This window comes from Carex rostrata, chromosome 20, assembly GCF_964058835.1.
Source record: "Carex rostrata chromosome 20, lpCarRost1.2, whole genome shotgun sequence".
Taxonomy (NCBI): Eukaryota; Viridiplantae; Streptophyta; class Magnoliopsida; order Poales; family Cyperaceae; genus Carex; species Carex rostrata.
Window position 1 is genome coordinate 3,776,833 of NC_135937.1, and position 8,011 is coordinate 3,784,843.

An 8,011-nucleotide genomic window follows, 5' to 3' on the forward strand; every position below is an offset into this window, starting at 1 on the left:
AGTGTATTTTAATTTACAAGCTCTTGCACAAACAAACAAAAATTGAAAATTTATATTTTTTTTACATGCGCATAAATAAAATGATTTAAATCAGATTTATATATTCATTTTATTTTGATATTTAAGTTTTATAACTTTAAAAATTGAGATATAATGAAATGAAAGCACACAAAATAAAAAATATTTGAACCCTCCTCTATATATAAAACAAAATATTATTTTTGTGTTGTGGTGAACATACTAAACTTAGAATTTGAAAATCTTGGAATTTTTCTCATAGCAAATTAGGTTCTCTTTAGTTCAAAAATGTGAAAATATTAAATATTGGTGTAGACAAAACAATACGGATCACATATAATAATTTACTTTTTTTTTTATTTCTAATTATCGTATGGTTTAAATAATATGTAAAAAGTATGTAAAAAGTAAAGACATATAGAAGAGTTGGGAGATTAAATCTAAAGAAGTGCTGCTAAATGCAATGTTTATATATTTGGAGAGAAAGATGTTCAAAAACATTTACAGAAGACACAAAAGAGATACAAGAGTTGATTGAAGAAGTATGAGAGCAATGGAATTACACTGGGGCAGACTCACGTGTATCCACGGGGTAGCTGTTAATTTCTCTTGGATTTTGAATTTTTATAAAAATATATAGGTCTGGATTGAGTTTGCCTCCCTTGAAATTTTTTTTGTCCCTCTCTAGAATCATGACTTATAATTTGGTTAAATTTTGGATTAAGTTAGAATATTGAAAATTATAAGTCAGAGCATTAGAAATTATAAATCGGTGCATTATTTTTTTATCTAGTATTTGATTTGCTAATGAATTTGAACCGATTAGCTATTTAAACCTAATTCACTATTTATTTACCTCCTCTGACAAAAATTCTGAATCCGCCTATAAAATTATAATCACTGATGAGTTTTAGTTTCAGATAATTTTGGTTTAACTTTGTTCTTCAGTTTTTTTATTTTGGTTATGTTTTAGGTTCAATTGACTTGAACCGTTATTTTAAGGGTTAATTTCATGTACCCTTCAAGAGTTGTTGAATTAATTACCCCTCTACTCTTAGTTATATCTCACATATCCCTCAACTCTCATGTATAGCCATGGTATCGAAATTGGCCTACAATATTTTAGTCGGAGGATGCACAATAATGGTGCTCTTTGCAAAATTTAAATTAAATAGAAAGAATAAGGGTATAATGGGAAACAAATAAATTAGATAATATTTAATTGAGGGTTATTAATTCAAAGGATAAATAGAAAAGAAAAATGAGAGTTGAGGGGTATGTGGGATATAACTAAGAGTAGAGACGTAAATAAGAAATTCAACAACTCTTGAAGGGTATATGATAAATTAACCTTTATTTTGAATATTTGTTAAAGGTTCCAGACCCTTTCAACTTCAGCTTTTGCTAATAAAATTAAATAAGGACTTTGATCCTTATTTTTTTCTCAAAAAGAAAGTAAAAACATGACGGATATATAAAAAAAAAACTGATACTACTTGAATTGTATTTTCGTTATTTATTACCGTTATTAGACAGATATAATCAAAACATATATATTTTCATATGAAAAATTAGCGGACACTCTTGTTTAATTATGTATACATTCAAATTTTAATAGAAAATTAAAATTGTTGTTGTATTCCGAAAAAAAGGAACTCAAATCATTAATTCAACTTAAAATATTTAAAATTTAAATATTTCCAAGAGATTATTTATCGAAATTTAAAATCTGTGCCTCGTCGGTGCATGTATACTGTTATAATTACTATTTTTTTGGTTTCCTAACCATGTGTCAAGGAGAAAAGATCTATGTAATCTTTGCCAGAATATATATTTACATAAAAGTACAGCTGCATGGTACTCATGCTAAGTATGTATTAATTTGGAGAGTACTACTGCGTTTATTTTTATATTTTAGGATAAGATACAATGTTCATAACCAAATATTTTTATATTTTAGGATAAGATAATGTTCATAACCAAACTGACATACATGAATGCATGCTTGCGCGCAGTAGTGTAATTAAATTAATTTATATCCGGCAAATGTTGTTGAGATGTGCCTTAATTAGTGATTGAAAATGTGAAACAAGGTTTGGAAAATTCTAATGTTGCACTCATGGTTAATAATTTACTGCAAAATAGTTTTTTTTTGTCAACTATCTGCTTCAATTTTTTTAGAGTAAAATTGGCTAACCTAATTATGTTGCTAATGTTAATTAGGTAAAACCGACACATTTCATAATTAAGATCTACTTCCCTTCAATGGTGCCTTCCTCTGCAAAAGTAAAAAGAAACTAGATTATTTTGTTTGCATGAGATAGGGATTAAAGGTTTAAAACCATCTTAATTTAATAAAATGTACTGCATTTTGAATTTTTCTTTCCTATATGAAATGTTAGTTGGAACGACTGGGTGAGTAAAATCTTTGGAAATATATTTCGTGGTCGCAGGAGGCTTGTATTTTCACCAGACAAAATTTATACATGCCTGTTTCTTCCTTCTCTGTGTGTGTGTGTGTGTTTTTTTTTTTTTTTTTTTTTAAATAAAGAATGTCAGAGCCCTCGCTGGATCGTGCAGGCCTTAATCAATCTTTAATAATCTTAAAAAGTACGAAATGATTGTTATGTCCAAGATCATGCCCCATCCCATTATACATCGCTACCATATTTAAGATTCAGCTTAAGAAAATTATAATTCAGTTTAATGACATAAGAATTCATTTTAAGAAAAATAATTAAATTTATGATCGGTTGAATAATAGCATAAAAGGCCAAAAATTAAAATAATTTATACTATCAGGGGGTCATGAAGCAAACAATATATATATATGTGCTTTATAATTCAGCATACCGAAGTATGACGTTAAATAACTTAAATCAATTGATTTATTTGAATTATATTTTGTGGACCAGTTTCATTTAACGGATAGTGATTTTTTTGCGATGAAGGTGGTGAATTGTTTTTAAACATTTAAAAAAAATGTAATATATAATAGTGTTTTAAGTTTTTTTTTGAAGTACATGGTTGAGAACCAACTTTTTTATATATTCTAGTTAGTGCTTAGTTTCGAACATGTGAACTCCACGAATAATATTGTCTTAATTGAAAAATTATGCTTAAATAAATTGTAATATACGCTTTAAGCTGTTAATGATAAAATGTAATATATGCTTAAAAAATTATGACAACATTTTGACGTGCCAAAAGTTATAATAAAATTAAAAGAGACACTATAAAATGGGAAATTTTTAATTTTATATTGGCCAATATGTTGGGATTTCGGGTAGGTTATAGTGCAACAATTCGAAACAGTTCAAGATTTGTTCACTACCCGAAAACCAGAATCCAAGTATAAAATTAATCCTAGGATTAAAACAGAGTTTACCACTAGACGCGCAGCGGAAACTTCAAGTCTAGCAGTAGCCTTCTTTTCCTTTCCTTCGTGTCTCCTTTCCTTCGTGTTTCCTTTCCTTCGTGTCAGATCCACGCAACAGCCTAGCAGTCACGCCTCTATCAGTATCCACACGAACAAAGTTGATAAACTTCTGTAATTCGATATGCTAGTACCGAATTAACAGCCCCTCTTTTATCTGTCTCTCTCTTTCTGTTTTTCCGAAAAACTGAATGATAATAGCCAACCGAATTCTGAACAGATCACAGCATATTTATAAATTATATGCACCAGTTCGTTTGAGCCTATTCATGGCATCAATTCGTTGAACCCTTTCAGAAGACTTATCCATTTCAGATCAAATCAGAATATCAGAAATTCGGGCCTAGCCCAATAAAGAGTTGATCCATATTAATTATTAATATGGCCCATAAATATTCTGGCCTATAGTACATTTCTAACAGTCTCCCACTTGTACTAAAGTCAAATATTTTTAACTTGTTTTCAACCTTGTTCTTGTGTGTGACCCAATAGGTTCATATAATGTTGGCAGTGAGCTGAAAATCCTTTTCGGCACACAAATCATAAGCGGTCCCTAGCAGGGCATTATGACTACCCAAATTATATGAATGTCAATATCCGACAATTACCTCACAATTATTTATGTTAATCCCTTTATCACTTGATATCTTGATTGTACTCAAAGCAGGATATGTGTCAACTTTGTACAGTACAATCTTTGATTTCTCATACCAAAGTTAAATTGACTTTCATATGATTGACCATCAACCATATAGCACGGCCATGCATTTCTCAATTTACCTTTCTAGAGGGGCCCAGAGACATCATACTCTCAATACATGAGAGGGATAAATTCCATCTCGATCACTCACATTTCTTCACATGATTCATAATATACCCAATTACTACTTTTATAGTTACCTGGTTAGGGCTAACGTTTGATAGCATCAAAATATATAATCCTCATTGAAGAAATCAATGATGATCTCAGGTAAAAGGATTCAACAAAATATTGTATAAAATAACTGATAACACATAATAATCCATACAGTATTTTATAGCGGGTCTGTCCAATCCCATGTTTATCAAACATGTATCTATGTGATTGCATTGAATATCCCATATTAATGATCCGTAAAACCTGATCATCTACAATCAATCCACATACTAGTCCATAAATTATTAGTGTTCCGACTAATAATAAAGACTAGGGACTATTTAGAATAATATTGCATTCCATTATAAAGTTTTACGATCCAATTCATCGAATTGATGATAAATAATAAGCAATAAATTATTCAAGGAACATTACATTGTTTTATTCATAAAACATAAACATACAAACAAACATCTAAATTATAAACCTCTGTAGCACAATAATAATCACTAGAGCCAAGCACTCATGTATCTAATACCTATAGCTCTAGTATGCATATCATGCTTAACTTGCGAAAGAGGTTTAGTCAAAGGATCTGCCACATTTGCATCCGTTGCTATCTTGCATATTTTAACATCACCTCTATTCACAATCTCTCGAATAAGGTGAAAACGACGAAGTATGTGTTTGGATTTTTGGTGTGATCTTGGCTCTTTAGCTTGTGCGATTGCTCCATTATTATCACAATAGAGATCAACTGGATTTTCAATACTTTTAATCACACCAAGTTCAACAATGAACTTCCTTATCCAAACAGCCTCTTTTGCTGCTTCTGAAGCAGCAATATATTCAGCTTCTGTTGTAGAATCGGCTACAGTCTCCTGCTTGGAACTCTTCCAACTCACAGCTCCTCCATTGAGACAAAATACAAATCCAGATTGCGATTTAAAATCATCTTTGTCGGTTTGGAAGCTTGCATCTGTATAACTAGATACAACAAGCTCTTCCTCACCTCCATAAACAAGAAATGCATCCTTAGTCTTTCTCAAGTACTTAAGGATATTCTTCACTGCTATCCAATGACCCTCACCTGGATCTGACTGGTATCTGCTTGTGACACTCAAAGCATATGAAACATCGGGACGTGTACAAAGCATAGCATACATGATAGATCCAATTGCGGAAGCATATGGAATCTTACTCATGCAGTCTCGCTCATCTTGTGTCGAAGGACACTGATTCTTGCAAAGACTTATGCCACTTGACATAGGTAAAGATCCTCTCTTTGAATCTTGCATGTTGAATCTTTTCAACACCTTGTCAATGTATTGGCTCAATCCAATTAGTCTTTTTGATCTATTCCTATAGATCCTTATTCCCAATATGTAATTTGCTTCACCTAAATCTTTCATTGAAAAACTATTTTTCAACGAAGACTTTACTGATTGAAGCAATGGAATATTATTTCCAATCAACAGAATGTCATCCACATACAAGACAAGAAAAACAAGTGCGCTCCCACTAGTCTTTTTATAGACACAAGGTTCTTCTTTGTTCTTGATGAATCCAAATTCCTTGACCACTTCATCAAAACGAATATTCCAACTCCGAGATGCTTGTTTCAATCCATAAATAGATTTTCGAAGTTTGCATACTTTCCTAGCATTATTTGGATCAGCAAAACCTTCGGGTTGTGTCATGTACACATCCTCGTTCAAGTTTCCATTAAGGAAAGCAGTTTTAACATCCATTTGCCAAATCTCATAATCAAAATATGCGGCAATTGCTAGAAGTATCCTAATTGACTTAAGCATTGCAACTGGTGAAAAAGTTTCATCATAGTCTATCCCATGAATTTGCTTGAAACATTTTGCCACCAAACGTGCTTTGTGAATGTGAACATTCCCATTCATGTCAATTTTCTTCTTAAAAATCTATTTACACTCAATGGTTCTTACACCATTAGGTAAATTAACCAAGCTCCAAACTTGATTATCTTCCATGGATTGCATTTCATATTTCATAGCCTCAAGCCATTTATCAGAGTCCGGGCTTACCATTGCTTCACGAAACGTGGTAGGCTCATCGTTGTCCAACAACAATATGTCGCGTTGTTCTGATATGAGCAACAAATACCTCTGAGGTACGCGACGTTCCCTATCCGACCTTCGTAATGGTAATGTCTCTTGTATAGGTTCCACAATGTCTTGTGGTTCCTCATGAGTAGTAGGAGCATCTTCTTGAGTATCTCGAATTTCTTCGAGATGCACATTACTCCCACTAACTCCTTTGGAGAGAAATTCTTTCTCTAAGAAGACACCATTTCGAGCAACAAATACTTTGTTCTCTGCCCTATTATAGAAGAAAAATCCCTTGGTTTGGTTCGGATATCCAACAAAGAAACATTTATCAGATTTAGGTGTGAGCTTATCAGACATCAATCGTTTTACATAAGCCTCACAACCCCATATTTTAAGAAAAGACATACTAGGACGTTTCCCAGTCCATATCTCAAATGGTGTCTTCTCAACTGCCTTTGTTGGAACCCTATTAAGTGTGAAAGCTGCCGTTTCTAGAGCATATCCCCAAAATGATAATGGAAGATCAACTTGACTCATTATAGAACGAACCATGTCCAACAATGTTCTATTCCTCCTTTCAGACATACCGTTCCATTGAGGTGTTCCTGGAGGAGTAAGTTGTGAAACAATTCCAAATTGCTTCAAATGATCACCAAATTCTTGACTCAAATATTCGCCTCCTCGATCTGATCGAAGAGCTTTAATTGTTTTGCCAAGTTGATTCTGTACTTCATTCTGAAATTCCTTGAATTTCTCAAATACTTCTGATTTATGTCTCATTAAATAGACATAATCATATCTACTAAAATCATCAGTAAATGTGATGAAGTACTGAAAACCACCTCTTGCGACTGAACTAAATGGTCCACATACATCTGAATGTATAAGTACCAAAAGGTCATTCGCCCTTTCATTTATCCCAGTGAAAGGTGTTTTAGTCATTTTTCCCAACAAACAAGCTTCGCATGTTTCAAGTGATTCCAAATCAAATGAGTCTAGAAGTCATTCTTTATGAAGCTTCTTTATGCGTTTCTCACTTATATGTCCTAAACGACAATGCCATAATAGAGTGGAATTCAAATCATTTGATTTGAGTCTTTTGGTTTGTATGTTATAGACAGGAACATGAAGATCTAGAATATAAAGCCCATTATGTAACGAAGCTTTGCCATAATACATATCATTTAAATAAAAGCAACAGCCACTGTTCTTAAATTTAAATTCAAATCCAAACATATCCAAACATGAAATAGAGATAATGTTTCTACTTATGGCAGGTACATAATAGCAATTATTTAATTCTAAGATCATCCCGGAAGGTAGAGCCAATGATGCAGTGCCTATGGCCAAAGCAGCAACTCGTGCTCCATTGCCGACACGTAGCTGTACCTCTCCTTTATTTAACATTCTACTCTTTGCGAGCACCTGCATATTTGAACAAATATGAGCTCCTGATCCAGTATCTAATACCCATGAATCAGTTTGATAAGTAGAAATGTTAATTTCTATAACAAAAATACCTGAAGTGGAAGCTCCACTTCCCTTCTTGTTATCTTCCTTGAACTTCTTGCAGTCTCTCTTCCAATGACCAATTTCATTGCAATAGAAGCACTGCGACTC